Consider the following 23,803-nt stretch of genomic DNA (forward strand, 5'->3'; position numbering starts at 1 on the left):
TTTGATACAGTCAGGTACTCCACGCTGTTTGAGGACATTGAGCAGACAACCCTCCGGCCAAGCTTGAGACGTTGGATAGTCAACTACATGTGTATGACTAGCGTATGTGGAATTCAGGAACAAGAAGTCCAAACCCCGTAGAGTGAAACAGGGAGTTCCCCAAGGTAGGGTGATATCCCCGGAACTGATTAACCTCTATCTCTCCTGTATTCCGCCCCCTCCAGACGGCATCGAGATCGTAACGAATGCTGACGATTGCACGATCCTGGCGTCAGGTACCTTCCCTGATGACATCTCGAACTCCACTTATATGAGGAGAAAAACGGCCCCAACTTAGCCGAATCAATTGTAATCGTTCTTACTATCCACTGTCCCGACTGCATGGATAGAACCAGTGAAGAGCAAACCAATATTAACAACTTCTCTCCCAACAAATATACAGGCCTAGATGGCATTATCCAAAAAATGTTGCAAAATGCGGAGGCCATAATAAATAATAAATATAATAATAATAATAATAATAAATCCTTGGTTAGTGTTCATTTACAGTAGATGTCTATCCCTTAACAACGTACCAACTACTTTCTGATAGTAAGGGTTGTCTTCAAACCCAAAGCAGAAAGGCGTAGTCATGAAAATGCTAAAGACTTCAGACCCAGCAGAAATTCGGATCCGATGTAACCCATTCCAAAGTAATGTTAACAAAAATAACTACTTATATTACTACTTACTATGTTATTAGTACAGTGGCACAGAGCGTGTGTGTCCGACTACAAATCCTAGGGTGTTCAACGCTCACCATCGGCACGCGATCTTTTTGTTGACAAAATAAAGAAAAGATGGTGGTGCACAAGTTAGAGTTTAAACATCCCTTAATGTTCGTAAGCGTGGCCGAGTGTTTAGTGTGTTCGGCTACAAATCAGAATTTCGGATGATCAAATCCAGCAGAGAGCAAAATAAAATAAACATATGAAGTGTGTTGAAATTGAAAACAAATTCTAGCTACACTGTTCTACAAATAGATTTTTTTAGCTTATTTTTAAACTTCTAGTGTCCACAGAATAAATAGTATAGTAGTCGTAGAATAACAAGTAATTAAGTGCGAAATGCCCTTGTTAAAATAATGGGTTAGTAGGAGGTTTTGTAAGTAGTTACGACTACCAAAAAGTACTATAAAAACCCATTATTTAGTAAAAAATTTTATACGGGGCTATTATCCTTTCTGCTTTATCGCTCGAAAGACTCATCGGCCTGTATATTCGAGAAAAGAAAATGCAACACCCTATCTGCCACAACTACGACGTCACACCAAGATACTCTTATCAGATCATGCGTTATCCTAGACCGGTGGTGCTCAAAATATTTTGTACATTGGCTTCTCTGAGCGAGTCTTTCCTTTGCTAATAATAAGTTTGTAACGCATAGAAATAATGGTCGTAGACCAAAATGAATGTCTCGACGAGCTGAGTCGATCTGGCTATGTGTGTCCGTCCGTCCATCTAAACCTTGTAATCACGCAGGTCGCAACTTTAATACGATCGTCACAAATTTTGGTTGTTGATGAAGATCCCCGAAGGAGAAGAAGCCTATTGATTTTGGTGATCGTCGGATAATAGTCAGGGGTCGGAATCATGGTAGAACAAACCAGGTAAAGTTAATACAACAACAAATACAACTCAACATCAACCACATAGAATTTTTTTTTTGTAATGCTAGTGTCATCGGCAAAATACAAAATGTCAAGATACAGTCAACCAAAAAAGTCTACATACACCATATAAATTACGGATTTTAAGGGTAAGGATGCATTCTTATGAAAATCCAAGTATATAGTTCTATCTCATATATCTATTAAACAATATTACGTACAAAAGAAATATATTCCATAATACGAATAACGGTAAATTCTATAAATTTAAAAAAAAAATTAGGGAAAAAGTGTACATACACCCAATGAAATATAAAGATTACCGTAAAATTTATGGAATAAGCAATACAAATTTTAAATTTTATGGCTTTATCGAATGTCTCTGGTTGTCTATGATATATTTTAGACAAAATAGGAACATATTTGTGGATTAATTGCCGTTATTTAATGTCAGACTTCGCGTATAGCTCGTTAAGGCGGGCCCTTGCAGATTTCTTTGAGTTTTTCAGTCTATTAGTTTATGAAACCCCAGAAAATACAGTGGGACTAATAATTTTGGGATCCAAGAGCGCTATGAAGTTTTTGTTGTGGATAATACATGCTTCTGAGCTTCGCTAAATATACGAATTCCTGAGGTCTCTCATAAATTTTATAGTTTTCACAACATTCCAAGGGGCAAATTACATGCAGAAGCCTGGTACAATCCTCGAGCATCCATTGAATAAGCAATGTAAAAGTATCCGACATTTATAGCGCTTCAAATGACCCAAACGTTCATAAAACGAGAGCATTCTAGTTAACAGTGTAAATTTCATACAAATTGCATGCATTCTTTGGTGGTGCTTTTATTTTGATACTTTGGAAACTTTAGGAGCGGGTTTGTATAATAATGTTGTACATTTCTGATTGAGTTAAGGTCCAAAAATGTATTACAAGGTAATTCCAAGGTTCTTGCTTGTAATTTGACCCTTGGAATGCTGTGAAAACAATCAAATTTATGAAAAACTCAGGAATACGCATATTTAGCGAAGCTCAGGAGCATTATTATCCATAAGAACAACTTCAAAGCCTACAGCGCCTACATCACAAAATAATTAGTCCCACTGTATTTTCTGGGGTTTCATAAACTCCCAGACTGAAAAACTCAAAGATATCGAGCTATACGCGAAGTCTGACCTTAAATAACGTCAATTAAAGCACAAATATGTTCCTATTTTGTCTAAAATATATCATAGGCAACCAGAGGCATTCGATAAAGCAATAAGATGTGAAATTTGTATTACTCATTCCATAAATTTTACGGTAATATTAATATTTCATTGGGTGTATGTACACTTTTCCCTATTAATTTTTTAATTTTTATAGAATTTACCGTTATTCGTATTATGGAATATATTTTTGTTGTATGTAATATGGTTTATTAGGGATATGAAATAGAGCTATGTACTTGGATTTTCATTAAAATGCTTCCTTACCCTTAAAACTCGAGATTTATAGGGTGTATGTAGACTAGGGTTATGACTTTTTGACATTTTTCCTCAAAAATGATTTCCTGTAGCAGGGATGAATGAACTTTTGCCTATTAATCACTATGCTATCGTTTATTCCATTGAAATATAAAAAAAGTTCACGCACAAATCGATTTAAAAAAAAAACAATTTTTTGAAAAAATATATGAAATGAAAAAAAATTTTTTTCAAAAAATTATTTTTTGTTGCACGAATGGATAAATATAAGCCTACTAATTAATAACTTGAAGCAGTTCTTCGCCTAAGGTTATACCCAATGTCCATTAAAACGAAGATTATTGCTGTTTAAATGATGTTTTATTTAACTTTGTACTTTGGTTGGTATCTTCCACTTGGTTTCTCAACTAGTGCAATGTCCGAAACTTATAAAAAGCTGGTTGACTAGTTGGTTTCTCAAAGGTTGATCTCAAAGTGATTTTATTAATTTTTATTCTATTTAGGTACTCGGTTTGAGAAGCGCATAAGTCGTCTAGACTTACATAGATGTGCATTTTAGTAGTAAATACAAGGTTGTAATGGAATAGTATGATAATAGAGATATGTGCAGGGTTGCATAGAAACCGTTAACGTTTTAAAACATAATAAAGATAAACAGGGTTGTATGGAATATTTACAAGCTTACATACTAAACGTTGGATTCTAATCATAATTCACGACATATAAATAATGGTTTGCTTCAAACTATAATAACGTTTATTTCATTCAAATATTAAAAAAGTCGCGAAAAAAGTCACGTTGAAAAAAATTTTAAATTTTTTGTTTTTTGTCAAAAAATTATATTTTTGAATAAAAGCGTTTACGACATTTTTACGATTTTCAGAATTGAAGAAAAATAGTGAGAAATAAATTTTACGTCATTTTAATTATCTCATGTGGCTCTAAAGTTTATTTTCAATTATATATCTGTTTTCAGTGACTTCAAAAAATTGTCCATAATTTTGATAAATTCAAATTTTAAAATCATTTTGTGCGTGAGGTTTTTTCACCTAATCACCTTATAATTAAGATTTTATGTAATCTTATGGCAAAACTCATCACGCTATGATACAGGGATATGAGGTTGTAAAAAAGTCATAACCCTAATGTAGACTTTTTTGGTTGACTGTATATTTTGAAATTTCATAAATATTAGCTTTGTTCCAAAACAAAAACTTTTTACACATTTAACACATTTTGAACATTTTTCCCCGAAATGCGTACCCGTACACCAAAAAAGTTGCAAAATGTTCACTTCTCTTTGAACAAAAATGGCGCTGAATGGCTCTCTCTTTAGAAACTTTTTACACGACAAATTTGAGCGAGCAAAAATGTGCAACATGTTTGCCGGCTTTCGATTGGCTGACACGCCGACTTTGACATTTGTTCCAGTTTTTATGACGTTTTTGCCATTTTTCCGTTCCCGTACATTTTGGAAAAATGTGTGTGTTGGACACATTTTCAACAGATTGCTCTTTTGACACTTTTATCATTAAAAAAGTACTGGAACGAAGCTATTATTTCAAATATTGCTTGTAATGTAAATTAAAAAATGAATGAGAAACCGTTTATTTTGTAATTTTTATGATGTCAAACCTTCGGAATTTTAGACAAATAACATGCAGTAAGTACAGATCTCAAAAAAAAAAACTAAGATGGAGGTCAGTGAACATGATAAAATATGTTATAGAACTGAATGGATATCCAGTCGATATGACCAATGAACGTAAACAAACAAAACGATTCCCGTACCAATCACACAAAGCCACAAACTTTTCAGCTTCTCTGAATCGTTTCATTCTCACAACCAAATCAAAACCACAAACTTTTCAATGTAAAAAGATGAAACCCGTACGATTGGTGAAATGTACTTCGGCTATGCTTTGCCGAGTTGTTCCATTCACCACCGAAACAAAAAGAATTTTTGGCAAACGTTTGCTGTGCGTTATGGTCAATGACACACTCAGACACTCACACACGTGTGATTGCTTAACGACCCTATAAGTTATCATCAGCATACCACAGTGAATTTTATCAACCACCAAACGTTTTTTAATTTATTCACATGTGTTTAGTACTATTTCGTTTTCTATCTGCTCTTGTGGAGTTGAGTACTTTTACCTTTTCGTTTTGTTCGTACTCACGTATGTGAACAAAACAAAACTAAACAGTGAGTTCCGCCAACGTGAGTTATGTTTCGTTGTGTATTGTTCCTATGGAAAATACGAAACGAAACGATTGGAAATGTTATTTAAAGTATTTTTACGTACGCTGGATATGACATTCGATAGTTCGCATGCATCTTGTAAGAAAGAAGCAATGACTAAAAAATATTAAACGGTCTTTGCGGCAAGCTGTACATAAATTAAAATATAATGCATGCGCAATTGTTTGTCTCCACATCGTGCACAAAGAGGGTCAGCAGACAATCCCGTCAAAGAACATCATATTTTTGATCCGTATTTAAAACCTTGGTTGTAAATCTTACCTAATGCATTATTAACTGGTCCACTACATTACGAGGGTGTTGTCAAAACACAAAACATCATCAAAACACAAAACACCAAAAATAAAATTGTAGAAGATTTGGGGTTTTAGATGAAGTGAGGATATTTATTTATGAGGACATTTTTCTATAGCCTAATACAGGAAATTATCCAGGAATGTCTCTACGACGCACTATAGGTAATTTGCCCAGCTTTTGAGGCAAAAAGTCGATTTTGCAACTTTTAATAATAATAATTTTTTAGTTGGCATTGAAAAACGAACATGTCAAAATTTATTAATATGAATGATATTTTTCAAAATAGCGTCATTATCGCGGTTTAAATTGCAGTCAAAGTGAGAATTTCGAAGAAAAACTAAAAATATATATATTGTAAGGCCTATTTTAATGTATTTAAAACCGCGGAAAAATAAACCAAATATAAATATATGTAAAATGGAATAGATTGGCAATTGCGAGAGGAATTTATGTAATATATAATATAGCTTAAACATTCTGGGTAGCGACCAAAAAACACAAAAAGTCAGAAATAAATATTTTATTTTTCCTAAACTCACTTCATATAGACTTATACTAAATTGGCCGTGTTTGGCCGCGATTTTGCCACCTAGAACACATTACTGAAAATCTTATGCATTGGTATTACTAGGTTTCAAAACCCGATTTTGCCCGTTTTTTGATATTTATGAGATTTTATTAGGTTACTTCTCATTAAAAAGTCCTAAAATTGTGGAAGTTTGGTTTGAGGAAATAAACAATAAATGTAGAAAATATTGTTGTTTACAATTTCATTGCAAGTGAAATATGTAATGGCGACAAATTGTTCGGTATATCCGTGGTTTTCTATAAACGGTGCGGCAGTAGTAAACTTTATTTTATCTCTCTATTACATATTAATCATTGATACGGTTTAAGGAAGTACTAAACTCGTCTTTATTAGCGTATATTCAAAAAATACACAAAACTGTAGTAACAATTCATTGGACAATCTACTCGCGGGGACAAAATTGTTGTTACTTACTACCGTGATCGGAATCAACAGTTTGTTGTGTATAAGAAAACTAATGAAAATTGCATTGGAAAAAATAGCTTTGTTCGTTATATACGTAGTTGCTTATAACCGTTGTTCGTTATATCCGAATTTATCTGTAAAAATCTTTGTTTTATCTCACTTTTACACACAAATAATTTAAAAGTTAAAAAATCCTTTAATTCCGCTGTTATTAATTTTTGTCTTAAAAACAGGGCAAATTACCTATAGTGCGACGATGCAAACTTATAAACACATGTACTCCAAGAGCATCGACTGTTCGTCGAAGATGACAAAGAAGGAAATTGGGCTGAAACACAAACATGTGAAGAAAATTGAAGAAATTTATATTTTTTCTCCCATACAACTCAATCGAACGAATGAAAGTGGCTGGAAAAATTGTAGAATGATATTGCAAGCACCTTAGTGATTACGAGCACATCTAGTTCCATCAATCACTAGTGTTTTTATTAAATTATGCTGCCCCTACGATCTCACACAATACTTACATAACAAACATTTTAGAGGCGTTCTTTGACATAATATGCTACTAATTTCGAAGATATCATCAACAAGGCAATCGACTACAGTCTGTCGCAAAAATTAGTACACACCGTTGAAACCAAAATGTATTAAGGATAAATATCACTATAACTTATTGAAAACAACAAACAATTAGTTTTATTTGATAGACAAGAAGGTTGTTTTCCGTAATAACAATTAAAAGTGCGCAATATTTGCATACATTAGCAAATGTACGGTTCGAATCCTAAAAAGACCAAAATTTATGTCGCAAAAGTTAGTATACAACGGAGAGTCCTCGTGGAATTGTGCAAAAAATTCATGATATTTTTGAACAAAATGAAGCTAAATCAGTACTTAAGATCATAAAGAGTATATTAATTGGTTTTAATGGCAGTTATAGTACTTATAGTGACAAGTCCAACGTACACTGGATCGTAAAATCCACAAAAATTGGTCATCTACAAATACAACAACTGTAGCAGCAAAATTCCGAGTGTTATGTCCTGTTTATGAATTCTAAAGCCATGAAATGCTCAGAAAAGCTCTAAAATTTCAATTTGGGGTGATCTTGATCGAGTTTCGACTTGTCCTGTTTGAAAAAACGGAAATTTCTTGAAGGAAATCCATACTTTTGAGGCCATTGTCCTTTTGAAACATGTAATAATCCTTAATCCTTATACATAAGGACTTTCCTTTTGAGTTAATTTTCTCACAAATGTTGCCCCTTTTCATATTCCCACCAAAAATAAATAGTAGGAGAACCTCAAGTTCTGGTGTAAGCTCTACAGTGATACTCCACCACCAGAGAAGGATATGATAGCTAATTTAAAATTTTAATACAGAGCTTTCTCTGCTGTTACAACGCATGGTTTGTGCAAAAACGTTCTGAAAAGCTGTGTTCGCTTCACTTAGGACCAAAATACAACTAAATGCATCAGTTAGAAGTAGTTCATTAGACACTAGTAGTAAATTATACACTAGGGATACGAGAAGCATGTCCGATACTGCTGAAAGGCCGGTAGGACAGTGTAACTGTAGGAAAATCCTTATGTGTAAGGATTAAGGATTATTACATGTTTCAAAAGGACAATGGCCTCAAAAGTATGGATTTCCTTCAAGAAATTTCCGTTTTTTCAAACAGGACAAGTCGAAACTCGATCAAGATCACCCCAAATTGAAACTTTAGAGCTTTTTTGAGCATTTCATGGCTTTAGAATTCATAAACAGGACATAACACTCGGAATTTTGCCGCTACAGTTGTTGTATTTGTAGATGACCAATTTTTGTGGATTTTACGATCTAGTGTACGTTGGACTTGTCACTATAAGTACTATAACTGCCATTAAAACCAATTATTATACTCTTTATGATCTTAAGTACTGATTTAGCTTCATTTTGTTCAAAAATATCAAGAATTTTTTACACAGTTCCACGAGGATTCTCCGTTGTATACTAACTTTTGCGACATAAATTTTGGTCTTTTTGGGATTCGAACCGTACATCTGCTAATGTATGCAAATATTGCGCACTTTTAATTGTTATTACAGAAGACAACCTTCTTGTCTATCAAATAAAACTAATTATTTGTTGTTTTCAATAAGATATAGTGATATTTATCCCTAATACATTTTGGTTTCAACGGTGTATACTAAATTTTGCGACAGACTGTATGTCGGTTTTGAGCCCGAGGCAAACAAGGAATATAACAAGTAAAAAAGCATTAGTCGGCTTTGCCGACAGAGATATACCCTCAGTATGTGAATTGAAACATTCCTCTACGTACAGATCAAATGTGTTTAGGGTTTTTTCAGAATTTTGTGGCCCTTTTTGCACATTTGAACTTGCTGACAAAAATGTGGATTAGGATTAAAGCGAACAAGAAATGTCGTACGTTCTATTTTAGTGACATTTTTTTAAATATTGGGGGAAGTACCGGAAGTTGTGGACCGGTATTCCCCATCTTCGAACTTAAATTAAGCTTGGACAATATATGAAGAAGGTCAAATTTTGGACCGAATCGGTTGATCCGTTCGAGAGTTATCGTGCGCTCCATCAAGCCAGACATACGGACGGACATGGCTAAATCAACTAAAAATTGTCTGAAACGGATTTCGTCCAAACATACTTGGGGTCTAAAACCATTATTTCGATGAGGCACATTTTGCCCGTATGAACATATACAAATCGTAGTTCAGAGGTAGTGTTCGTTCCCTATGTAGCAATAACAATTAAAAACACAAATCCTTGTGGTATCCTGCAATTTTCCAGGATTGTTGCAACAAAACATATATTTATTATTTAAACATGTATTTCATGTTAGTTTAATATAACATTTTAGAAATATTATTAAAATTAATGCAATGTTCAAAAAATAATCCAACAAAATAACGGATTTTACTGCCAACAACATGTTTTGTAGAAAGAAGGATCACTAATCCAAGTCTAAAATGATAATGACATACATATGTATATAAATATTACAGAGAAGTGAGTATAAAAAAGGTATAATTGTGTGAATACTTGGTCTTATAGCGGACCTATATAAACGTTAATGTCTGTAGAAAAAGAAGAGCAAAAAATGAGCTTACAAATTTATGTTGCTATCTTCCTTAGGTTTTTTAAAGCCTTAATGCGCTTACTAGCTTTTATAGTTTTTAATTGCCTATTTAGGTATTCTATCCTAAAATGTATGCGGCATTTGAAAAAAATCGCTTTGTTTTTTCATCGAGAGCAACGTGTATGCTATTTTGTAAGAGCAAATCTGTTAAATTTTTTGTGGGTCGAATATTGTCACCGTTAACTGATTGGAAAACACGTTCTAACTGCTAAATATCCCTTAGAAAATCTTCAGATGGTTCTTTTAGAAAACCTTTGGAGACCTGGGGCTGGATTCCTGTTCTATGAAAATGTGAAATGAAAACTTTTATAAAGGAGAAAACTGTCAAATAAAAAAAATTGTAAAGGGAATATTTTTCATTTCAAAATTTTATAGAACAATAATCCAGGCTCGGATCAACCCAAGTGAATGTGTTAGAACAACTTTCACGGTTTCGAAGATTCAGCTTACGTATAATGTAGCCAGCCATGTTTTCAAGAGTGATTCTCTCTTTTCTTGTTTATTATATACATATGAACGTACCCAAAATATACTTCCTAAATCGGCATACAAATTGCTTAGGTGTTTGGGTGATCATTAAGGCCGCCTTTAGCTGAAATGGAAACAAAGAAGTTTTCAACAATATCTTGGTTAAGGCGGCTTGTTATTATATATTCCATTTAGTATTTTGAGGTTAGGTAATCGTATAACATACTTAGAGCATTGTTTGACATCATAACACCTTTTTGAAAATATTCTAGTGATTTTTTGTTCGGGATAATTTGACGAGACATAACATCATTCATTTCGTTTAATATTGCTTCTTCACTCTCTAACGCAACTCCAAAAGGTTGTTGAAAAAATCAAAAGTTTATGAACTGCATTTTTTACATTAGTCTATACCTTTCCCGCGAAATGTAAATCATTAAAATGTGCATTCATCAAATGGAACCAATCATTCACCAGTTGGATAAAGTCTGCTGTTAGAGATGGGTTATATAATTCAATCCCCCAATGATGAAACCCATCTAATTGCGTTCGCTGTGGTATGGGAGAATAGCTGCGCCGCCAACTTTACCTTTTGCTTTCCTAAATTGCATGCTTAAGTAACTTAAAAAAATGTTGTTAATGGGAATAAACCCACCTGTTAAATGTTAAATGTTCTGAGCTTAATTTATGGGTTATTGACATGTCACTATTCAATGTATATTGCAACATTTCATGTAATGTACGCGTGGTAATAAGTTGACCTTTGTACGTTAGTCCTGAATCAAAAAAATGTTTACAAATTAGTTTCAATAAATGGGGCGCGTCAGCAAAAACAAAAATTTTCCCCATTTCCTAATAGGGATTTTGAAACCGTGGATGATCTGAAGAAATGTATTTTACGCTTACTTTTTATTCAATATGACTAGCAATAGTATAAATGATTAACAATTTGATTTGTGGTTTAAATTACCGAAAGTGACGTTGAGCTCTTTCCATAAGGCGCAGTTTGTTCCGCCCATGTTGTAATCCGGCTTTGGACAAACTTTCAATTATGGATAAAAGAATTTGTTTTGTCATTCGAGTATCGAAACCATAAAAATTGGTTGCTACCAAGATGTTTTCTTTAGGTGGCTTTCGAACATAGTCACCAGAAGGCATGTATTCGTACAATTCTGTGATCTTCATTTCATCGAAAGCCAGGACGCACCATTTGTTGCCTTCTTGTTCCCCATCCTCAATGAACATGACGTATATGGCTCAGTCAACAATGCCTTCATTTAATTTTACTTCCTGACACCATTTTTGTAGTGTAGACTCGTGTGGCAGTGGGTAACCCATATTGTATAGGTGCCTGTATGCTCTCGGCTCTCGGCCCCGCAGCATACAAGCAAAGTGATTTAGAAATATGTATCTCTCCATTTCCATATAACAAATTTATTGGAAGAAAGCTTTCGTATTTGACCCTCAGAAAATATGTTTCGAATCGAATCTACTGCCTTTTCAGATTCATCGAGTTTTAATTTTATTGTATTATTTTCGGACTTAAGTTCGCTCAGCTGTGCTTTTAGATCTTTGCAGCAATTTTTTGAGCAAGTTCGTACATCAATTTCGCTGTTATAAGACAATAACCAATCAACCGGAAATAAAAACTCATCGTTGCAAATTTTGTATTCAAAAACCGTTTCATATGGAAATATATATGTAAGTCTATTGTTAAGTGTATAACTCAATCAGAAAATTCCTCAATTCTTCAGGGCATAACAGACTACGAGAGAAATTAAGGCTTAACTTGAAGACAGAGAAGCTACACAGCCGACATGTCTGATTAGCCACTATGTTATGTGGATTTCAATCTTCGGCTTTCCTTTTTCACTTGCAAAATAATCATCCGTCATTAAGTACGACTTGAACGAGAAATATATATGTATGTATTTTATTTTTTCTACAGAACTTATTTTTATTGCTCAAAAACAAGTAAATGCACCAAGACTAAGAAGATTGCCACTAAACTTGAGTTGCGTTGTCAATTGTCAGCACAACTGAGATGAAATGTTGTATTATTGATGTCAACCCAACTGGGTTGTCGATAAACGTGTTATCGATCAGAGTTTTTTCAAACTTGTGAACTCTATATTAATCCAAAAGGCACAATTCGCAAAAAAAAACCATTATAAAATGATAAGGTCAGTGGAATTATTTTTTGATGATGAAGAAAATGTACAGAACATGACATCTTATAGAAGAAATTTGAGGGACATGTCGAATACATTAGAATTGCAGTCTGCACTGTAAGTTGAAGCTTATGTTGGAAAGATCTGTATAATCAGTAAATTATTTTAGGTTTAAGGCGTATTTTCGATTGATAAGGATGCCGTAGTTTAAATTGTGGAAACGTTGAAGGATGACTTAAAAGTGTGCGCTGCGTTGAGATTTTTTGCGGAGGGAAGTTTCCAAAAGTCCCATGACAATGATTACAACAATTGCATGACTCAATCTACATTGATTGTCGAACGTATTGAAGGAAGTTGTCCACTTGATAGAGGACAAATCGTGCCAAAATTGGGTCGTTTCGAAATTGTCCGAGGAGGAAAAAAGACAAAACAAAAATCATTTTTATTCAAAAACGAAATTCCCTGGTGTTGTCGGCTGTATAGATGGAACCCATGTGCACATTGGATTTGCACTCAATATATCAATTAATAGTTCAAACTGTTGTTTTGTTGTTATTTTCACCATACTCGTATGTTTGATACACAAAATTAATTAATCATGCAAATAATCAACAATTGTTAAGAAAATGTTTTTTCCTTTCAATTTTATTTATTGTTTCTTCGAAAATATTTACTGCAACTGAAAATAATTGGTTGCTGAGAAATAGCCGGCTCGTCAACTGAGATTCGCAACTTCAGTTGAAGGTTGCCTACATAAAGTAATTTTGACAACTGACAACTCCACTCAACTTAGTCATTTCTAATAGTAGACCACGGGGCGTATGATTATTATTTTTTGGATAAAATTACAAATACGCCATATAAAAAGACTAACTATGATTTTAAATTTTTACTGGGGTTTATGCATTAAAAAGTGTGGGTGGGTTTTGCAGTATATTTTCTGTCAATATGTATTAAATACGTGTTGTGCGATAATAAAGATATTGGTATACAACTTACTATGTCTGGGTACCACACTCTGCAAAAGTTTTTGTTTCAATTACTACACTTTCGTCATGCGAAAAGGGTCTGCGTAAAAATATTTTAAATCTCAAAAAGGTATCTTAATTGAGATTTATACACACTTATAGTATCCAAATTACTGCGATTAATAGATACATTCAATTCATAAATACTTTTAATTCATTTGTATTTACTTACTTTTCCATATTAAAATCTTCAGAGGAATGTATAAGGAATGGTTCAGCCTGTGGCATAAGTCTACATGTTTGTGGCATAAGTCTACATGTTATTTTCCGGCAAAAAATGATCATAGCATATATGTACATGCATTTGGTTTGAAATTTATTCTACAAATTTGTAATCATTTTTCTCTGCGGCGTGGATCCAATGGAATACGGAAGAAAGGACCTTTGTCCTTGCCTTCTTTCTTCAACACAGAACGCAGTTGCGCATTATTCACAATTTATTTAAGCATAATTACCAACGTTTGAGAAAATTTTATTTGAATATTTCTATTTACTGATGACAAAAAACACAAAACAAAAATGACAAAATTTGGGTGTCTTTTTACTTACTAAATTTTGCTAAAACAATTTTTTCAGCAACTTTTCCTTTATATAACTGTCAAGATCTGCAACATTAGTAATAATTATTACAAATTATCACGTAAAAAGACACAGCTAATGTTATATCGAATTTGACACTAACGTTACGGGCAATGCCAGTCAGCTTGGTATTGCTGCTACTTTTTGTTATTCTACCATGAGTGCAGGGGCACAATTTTGTTTCTATGAAAATGTGAAATGAAAACTTTGTAAAGGAGAAAACTGTCAAATGAAAAACTTATAAAGGAAAATTTTTATTTCAAATTTTCTTAGAACAAGAATCCAGCCCCAGGTCACGTAAGTAGCACAACAACTACTCAATTTTGGCAGAAAATTCTTCAAAATGTCAAAATGTTTGTTTAAGTTTTCATACGATTCATTCACAAAAACAAAAAATTTGACAGAATGAAACCACGACTCTGGCGCTTTACGCCACCTTATAATTTCATCATGAATTTCGGTAATTAACGATATTCATCGGTAAGTTAGCGACCAACAAAAAAAAATTGTCGTAAAGTTTTACCGATAGGAAGAGTGCTGTCAACTTTTAGCTGAACTTTTCATTCATAATTTTGCATTTTAATTTCACACTGAACAAATCTAGATGCAAGGACAGGAATATTGTTCAATTCCGGTTCGAATTAGAAGGCATATGTATTTTGCTTATCTGTGGAAAAGAATAAATGACCTTCGCCTTAATAAGGCAAAAATAAAAAATAACTTCAGCATGAGCCAGGCTGGGATTCGAACCTGGGTCTCCGACAACTGAGTGTCAAGGTTGCCGGCGTCTTAGCGTTCTGAGCCACCATCAACTTGTCAAAACATTAGTAGACAATAATTGATGATCAAAATCTTGTGATATAGAAGAGCAGGTACTAATGACGTAGGAATAAAACTTACCATAGTAATTGTGAACATTGAAAAATGGTATTACCAAGCAGGACTATAGGAAAAGTTTGGAGTTTCAATTAACTGACATAATTTCGCATACGCATTTATCTAATGAATTGCGTATATATACTAGTTACCAAGCTTTGCCTTCGTCTGCCACAAAAAAAACATTCTAATATGCCTGAAGATCGGCTTAACCACCCGTGAAACGTAGCGTAATGGTTGAATGTGTGGGACTTCGGTAGACTCCTAATTTTTCAATGTATATAATAGGTCTAATAAGCTCAACTCGAAAGAGAATTAATTAAATATCACTATAAATGACCTTCGCACAGTGCGAAATTTGGGAAGTTTAGTGGAACTTTAAGGGATTTTCAGAGTACATGAAATTAATTAACTTTTATTGAATTCGTTAGCTAAGTACTCCACTGCAAATGGTCCATACTCAGTTTGCCGATTTACTCCACGAAACGACTAAAAAATGCACTTAAAGTTGCACTTTTGTTTAATATTTTTTTTTTTTTTTTTTTGTAAGAAATGTATTTTTGATTCATTAAAAAAATGGAGTGGCGCGGACAAATGGTAAGTCAGTTTTCCATGATTTATTTTTTTTTTTTTGATATTTTACAAAACTTTAAAAAATGCAAAAAACCCTTATTGTTTTCGTGCAATTTTAGTCGGAAAGAAGTGATTTTTTGAAGTTTTCAAAATTATAATTTTTTATTTTCCGTGGACATTTCAAAAGTAAGTTCCGTACATTCACGTGTTAAGATATATATAATCTGAAAGATTGGATTCTACTCTGTTCGCAAAGCTATAAAACTGCTGCGGTATCGTGCGGTCTTTGGAGATATTCAGGATTTTCTAAAAAGACTTCGGGAATTTCATTCAGTTGCATTTTCCAAAAGTGGAAGGTAAACGCGACAATGAACGCTATTGTTGACTGTGTTTTGAAGAAATGGACTCTCTAATTCTAACAATGATAATTTCTGTAAAATTAAGAAACCTCTCGCAGTTTTTCATAGTTTTGACCTCTAAATGTTGGTGATTTACATATGGTGCAACATATTTAGATGCTGCGGTGCAAATACCAAAATACGTTAAAAATTGTAATGCAGTGCAGACCTAAACTTGATCTGAAAGACATTATTAACAAAATTATTGGTACAGACCTGCTGAATGGACCAATAAACATTATAGATACAAATGAAAACAAAAATATTGACATTTTACTCCTTAATAGATGTGTAGGGTTGTGGGGCTTCACCCAGAAGTGGACCTATGTTGACAGCTTTTGTGTGAGGAGGTTTTTTATTCGCTAATATCTTAAAATTTACATTTGCATCAAAATCGGATGCAATTTTTGTCTATAACCTTTAAAATACCCAATATGAGGGAACCCGGCATGTGGGGGCTATTCCAAAACGCGAACCTATATTGAAAATATTTTGTACATAAGTTTTCTCTCCGCTGAAAACTCAATATACCAATTTTCAACAAAATAGATTGAAAAATGAATGTAAAACCTAAAAACGGCAGCCACCGTTACATGAGCGCTACAGGAAACCGCGGGTCTATGTGGCCCAATTTGAGCCCCACACTGTCCACTAACATAAGAAACATTTGTGCAAAATTTTAGGAATCTACGCCTTTTCCTTTAAGAGTTATTAGTAAAGTTCCGCTAAAATGCTCATATTTTGCACTGTGCTTCGCCTTAATAAGGCAAAAATAAAAAATAATTTCAGCAAGATCCAGGCTGGGATTCGAATCTGGGTCTCTGACAACTGAGTGTCAAGGTTGCCGGCGTCATAGCGTTCTGAGCCACCATCAACTTGTCAAAACTTTAGTAGACAATAATTGATGATCAAAAATCTTCTGATATAGGAGAGCAATACTAATGACGTAGGAATAAAACTTACCATAGTGTTTGTGAACATTGGAAAATGGGATTAACAAGCAGGACTATAGGAAAAGTTTGGAGTTTCAATTAACTGACATAATTTCGCATATGCATTTATCTAATGAAGTGCGATATATATACTAGTTCCCAAACGTTGCCTTCGTCTGCCACAAAAGCAACGTTCAATACGCCTGAAGATCGGCTTAACCACCCGTGAAACGTAGCGTAATGGTTGAATGTGTGGGACTTCGGTCGACTCCTAATTTTTCAATGTATACAATAGTTCAAATAAGCTCAACTCGAAAGAGAAAAGAATTTCCGCCTGATACAATTGTCACAGTCTCTTGTCATGTGGAACCCGGGTCGTTCCGCTTGTAAATCCTTATCCTTAAAGTGAAAATTTTCCATATTTCTGTCATTAGCACAAAGTCAAAACTTAACTCTAGAAATTGCTATTTCGCTGTTAAAAAATGTCTCTATTTTTGAATATTTATTAGACGTTATTATGTTAATTAATAACAGCCAATATTAACATTAAAAACATAATTTCGAGAATAAAAAAAAACAACAGAGATATAGCGAAAACAAATGTGTTAATTGAGTGGCTATAGAGCTTCAGCCATACAAGGACTCTTTTTTTAAGATACTACCGTTTCAATTTTTGAGATGAACTCTAATTATTGTGTGTTAATTGTACATTATGCCAATTTCAGCACCACAGCATATTTACTCTTCTTTTTTGACTTGAGGGTATCGTGTTAATTAATATTTAAATAATTTTAAGTTGTTTATGGTATCGAAGATTAAAACAAATTTAACTTTATTTATATGAAGATGGCTTTATGAACCTTTCGATAGATGGTAAATCTATTAAATAATTTGGATTTTACATGATAATTAAATGTAATTTACAATGGAATGCTAATATGATATAACATTTGATATAGAAAACTTGAGCACATTAAAATTTAAAATTGTAGCACGATCATGACACATGGCACGATTTTATCAAAATCAAAAAATTCCATTCCAAATACAGTGTAAACCGTTGTGTATAACACTGTGCAACTTTTTTAAGATAATCTTGTGCAAACAATGTGAACTGAGGATTTTTTGAACGTACAAACACAAACCACAAAAAACCCTAGTTGGGTTTTGTTGTGTCAGATCCATTTTGGATCTTATGGCCCCATCTAAACATGGTTAAATATTGATTTTTTAAAGCAATACGAGGCTATATCTCTGGAACCAATGCGAATCTTCTTCTGACCTCTGAAGCAAATTTGTAGATAAGAGCATGAATAACATATTTAGAGAAATAATGAACTCTAAAAACTACATTTATTGCCTCAAATTTTATTATTTCGCACCCTATCTCCAAAACTATTAAATTTTTCTCAATGTTTTCATTTGGAAAAATATTCGTTGGAATCATGGCACAATTACCTAGGTAGTGGCAAATTTGGAATATGTTATATCAAAAATTTCTTATGTTGTTGAGAAATTTACAACAAAAATATTTTTTTATAAAGATATTTGACTTTTCACATTCGAACAACTGGTGTGATACCACTATCTGGGTAATTGTGCCATGATTGGAATCTAATACACAACTTTTCAGATCCTGTCATTATTGTTAAATGCCTCTATCAGGTTGTTTTTATAACATCAGCATTTATGCTAACGTGGGTATATATACTTTCATACGGGCAAAATGTGCCTCATCGAAATAATGGTTTTAGACCTCAAGTATGTTTGGACGAAATCCGTTTCAGACAACTTGGAGTTGATTTAGCCATGTCCGTCCGTCTGTCTGGCTGGAGCGCACGATAACTCTTGAACGGATCAACCGATTCGGTCCAAATTTCGTAATATATTGTCCAAACTTAGTTTAAGTTCGAAGATGAGATATATAGGTACTCGTATACTCCTTCCGGTACCTCCCCCACAAAAGTTCGAAAATGTTCGGAAACTTTGTGCGCACGATAACTGTTGAAGGGAGTAACCGATTTGATCCATACTTTGCACATCGTGAAATTTCTACCAGACTTAGATGAGGTTCCAATATGGACTCAATCAATCCACTCCTTCGGGTACCTCCCACACAAAATTTTGGAAAAGTGCAGTTTAGGACCTGGGGCTGGATTCTCGTTCTATGAAAATTTGAAATGAAAAATATTTGCCTTATAAAATTTTTCATTTGACATTTATTTCCTTTATAAAACTTTTCATTTCAAATTTTCATAGAACAATAATTGAGCCCCAGCTCTCGAATCGCTTTGATTTTTGTTGTAACCACTTGTATTCACCGCCCCGAAAACGACGGTACATGTTTCATCTGGGGCAAGTCCATACTTCCTGAGAAAATAGCCTGAAAGGTTTAAAAACCCCTATGACACCGTGAGTAGTGGTTGGAGCGCAATATAGCTCCCGAACGGATGTGCCGATTCGGTCCAAAATTTGGCATACGTAATGTTTTGTCCAAACTTAGTTTCAGTTCAAAGATGGGATATATAGGTCTACTTCTTCCGGTACCTCCCCCCAAAAGTTCGAAAATGTTCGGATAAATTGTGCGCTCGATAACTCTTGAACGGAGTGACCGATTTGGTTCATACTGTACACATCCTAATATATCTACCAGATATAGATCAGGGGCTCAATTCTGTTTCTATGAAAATGTGAAATGAAAACTTTTATAAAGGAGAAAACTGTCAAATGAAAAAAAAATATAAAGGAAATATTTTTCATTTCAAATTTTCATAGAACAAGAATCCAGCCCCAGGTTCGAATATGGACTATATTTGTCCACTCCATCCGGTACCTCCCACACAAAATTTCGGATAAGTTCACTTTAAGACCTGCTCTCGAATCACTTTGATTTCGGTTTAAGCAACTTGCATTCGCTGCCTTAAATACGACGGTAAAGGATTTTTCAGGGGCAAGTCCATAATTCTTGATAAAACAGCCCGAAAGTTATAAAAACCCCTGTGGCACCATATGTAGTCGCTGGAGAGCACGATAACTCTCGAATTGATCAACCGATTCGGTTCAAAAATTGGCTTTCGTCATATTTAGTCCAAACATAGTTTCAGTTCGAAGATGAGCAACAATTTTCTGGTACTTCCCCCCATTTTAAAAATGTGTCACTTAAGGCCCCCACTCATTAGTCAGTCTGACTGCCAGCATTTATGGTAGTATGTGTAAATTTTTGAAATTGTGAGAATGTATGTGTGAGTTTTCCAAGACTGATGAAAATCAAAATAGTTTTGATTTCAAAATTAACCCCCATCAGTCTGGGTGAATTGTGTTTCTTTTCAAATTGTCAATAAATAATTCTGAAAAACAGAAAATAATGTTGGTGTTGGAACACAAAAAACGTAGAATTCATTAATTTTTGGAGGAGAAGTTCAAGATTTTTAGACTTGACTGATGGTTCGTGCTACACACTTGTCAGTCACACATACATAAAGGGTTCATCGGACTGACGGCACAGACTGATAAATGAGTGGGGGCCTTTAGAACTTTTATCCTAATCCACATTTTTGTCGGCAAATTCAAATGTCCAAAAAGGGCTGAGGGTATATCTCTGTCAGCAAAGCCGACTGATACTTTTTTACTTGTTAGTATATTTTTCAATGACAATTTAATAAACATATCAATAATGTGGTGAACTCCCTAATGTGAGAATAAACTGGTCGTGTGAACAGCGTTAAAATTCGTGTTGTAAAAGATATTATACAAAATACCACTGAAACAACATTAAATAAGCACTGGATTAATCCGGTTAAGTGCAAACAGGGTATTCGAGTTTCAGAATGTTGGTCCCGGTCCACACTAGAGTGAATTTCATTAAAAAAATTTCATAAAATTAGGTGTTTTTAGGTTGAATTCCCCACTACAGCAATTTCATGATTCTACTCTTCTATGGAACTCGATCTACAGACGCATAATTTCAAGTCAAAATTACAATAAAATTACTCTAGTGTGGCCCGGGACTTGTGAAGAATTTTTGCGAAATGTTACTTGGCTCAACTCCTTATAGATAAATGTAAAACAGATAAATGTTCCGTTCGTGAACTTGAAAGAATCTACTATTTCTGCAATTTTTACAATTCTTTCCTTTATAAATTTGAAAAGTTTTACAAGTTTTGTGTACGAGAACACATTCTCTATAAAATAGAGTGACTACTCGCATATCAATTATATGGAACCGTCTCTGATTCCGAACGACTTATAGAAAAGTTTTTCTGAACATGTGGTTTTCATTTTTACAATGAGATTTCAGCCACCACTCAGGTGGCCCCCAATGCGGACTAGTGATTTTTGATTGTGTGCTTTGGATTGAATTTAAACACATATCGCTCATTTACTCAAAGAGTGGCACATCTCAAAAAATCCAGTTTCGAGAAAAACGCGTTTAAAGTTAGCGGTTGAAATTTTACTTCCCAAGTTAAAAAGATTATTTCTTAAAAAAGAAGTAACTACTTGGACCATATTTTGCAAACAGCTAACTAGATACGAGTGTTAAATTTCTGTGCAAGATAAACTCAAAAAAAAAATATTTTTGTTGTATTATGCCTGTCTGCGTACTCGATAATTTGTAATAATTATTACAAATGTTTCTAAAATTGACAGTTGTTCACTGGAAAAGTTGCTGAAAAAAGTGTTTCAGCAACATTTAGTAAGTAAAAAGACACACCTATTATGTCAATCTTGTGGTAAATAGCTGTGTCTATTTACATGATAATTAGTAATAATTATTACTAATGTTGCAGATTTTGCCAGTTGTATAAAGGAAAAGTTGCTGAAAAAATGTTTCAGCAACATTTAGTAAGTAAAAAACAAAGACATAAGGTGTGTCTTTTTACTTACTAAATGTTGCTGAAACATTTTTTTCAGCAACTTTTCCTTTATACAACTGTCAAAATCTGCAACATTAGTAATAATTATTACTAATTATCACGTAAAAAGACACAGCTATAAATACAACTAAGACTAGACAAAATGCATGCAACAAAAAAATGTTTACGAAACTTTGTATAGAAACATTACCCTTAACAGGTTGCAGTTAATTCAAAATCGCAACCAAGGAGGAACATTTCATGTAATGGTATCAGAAACGAAATTTATGAATTCAAGGATCTATTCAAGAATAATTCTATGTCAATTGGATCGGTAAATTCGGTTAAATACGTAAAAATGTATAAAAGAAAAAAATGTTATATCACCATATGGTGATATAACATTATGTTAAATTCAAAAGCCATTCACTGAAGAATGATAGCAAACAAAATGTCTTATCTTTGCTCTGTTCCTTTACGTGCCTGAGGTTACCATTTCTTGGGAATATTGAACTTATTGCAGAGAACCTTAGCTTTCTCGATTGACCAAAGCAAGCGTCCTTGGAGTTAATCCAACGAAGAACTATTGTTCACTAGAAAGCCTAAGTTCGGGGATTTTGTGCTACCAGTAATGGATGGAGTGCAACTACATCTCTCTATCTCGAAGCTAATTACCTACCCAGCGAAAAGTTTGCCTCCAAAGAGGCAGTTAAATGATATGTACACGTGATTTGGAAGTGCATCAAATTATGCATTTTCACTCATGATTTTTACAAGAGAGTGACCCCGGAAAGAGGCACTCCATTGCACCGCATTTTAACTGACCCTTTGGCATTGCATTTTAACTGAATCTTTGGCACTGCATTTTAAGTGACCCTTTGGCATTGCATTTTAACTGACCCTTTGGGGTAGAATAGGAGGCAGTCCAGAGCTCGTGTTTTGAATAACAAATGGTCTGTTCCTTTACTATTAAAAATGGTAACAGTGGCAGAAAATGGTAAAAGTGGTAAAATGCTATCATATAAATTATATGCTATTAAAAGTAAGGGAACACTTTACAGGTTAAAAATGGTAAGAAATGGTAACCTCAGACACGTAAAGGAACAGAGCAAAAATAAAATGCATTTATTATTTGTGTAAAACAAAAATATTAATAACTTTATTAAATTAACATAAATTATGAAAATTCTCTATTGAATTCAATCGCAAACATGTGTGTTTCCTCCGCTCTTCATTTAATCCAAGCTTAAGTGCTTTTGCTTCATCTGCTAAATGGGTTTGATATTGTCTTCCCATTACCAGTTAAGATTTCGACATGTACTCCAACAGCACTCCATTGGGAAATTTTCTTCTCGTTGGTTACCGTAAAAATGTTCACATATTAAATATTATTTAGTTTGTATTAACAAATGTTTGGAACTGTTGACACGATTATCTCTTTTATTCCGCTGCCTGTAGAGATGTACAAACTGATTTATGTACATGTAGGGATCTCTAACAACTGCTAATAAAATGTAGTGAACGGAGTGCCTTTTTCACGACTCCGTTTGCACTGCATCCGGATGCTGTTCAATTGTGAGGAATTGGAGTGCCTTTTCCACGACTCCGTTGAACTGCATCCGGATGTTGTTAAAATGTGTCAAATGGATGTGATTCTTTGGATTGCATCCAAATGCGGTTAAAATTTGAGGAATGGAGTGCCTTTTTCACGACTCCGTTTGAACTGCATAAAAACATGCCGTGAAAGAACTAGTCTATATTGCACTACTTCCAATTTATTTTGCTGGGTAGGTACAATTCTGGTACCAAGTAATGTTGAGGAGCGTACAAAAACAGGATTAATCGCACTGGAAACTGAACCCATCGATTATACACTGGATGTATAAAACAGTGGTAAGGACCACCCTATAATATGGATCTCTAATGCAGTTGTACTCATTATGCCAAAAATCGACATCCTGCAAAATAGAGCAGCATCGACTCTATTATCAAATGGGTGCCTTTAGAAGTACTCCACAAGCAGCTCTGAATGCAATGCTAAACCTCCGGCCTTTGGGACTCAAAAATAAATGTCAGGAGCACGTAGTGCCCAAG

Source organism: Musca autumnalis, unplaced genomic scaffold (genome assembly GCF_047663935.1).
Source record: "Musca autumnalis isolate F117 unplaced genomic scaffold, ASM4766393v1 scaffold_5, whole genome shotgun sequence".
Classification (NCBI taxonomy): Eukaryota; Metazoa; Arthropoda; class Insecta; order Diptera; family Muscidae; genus Musca; species Musca autumnalis.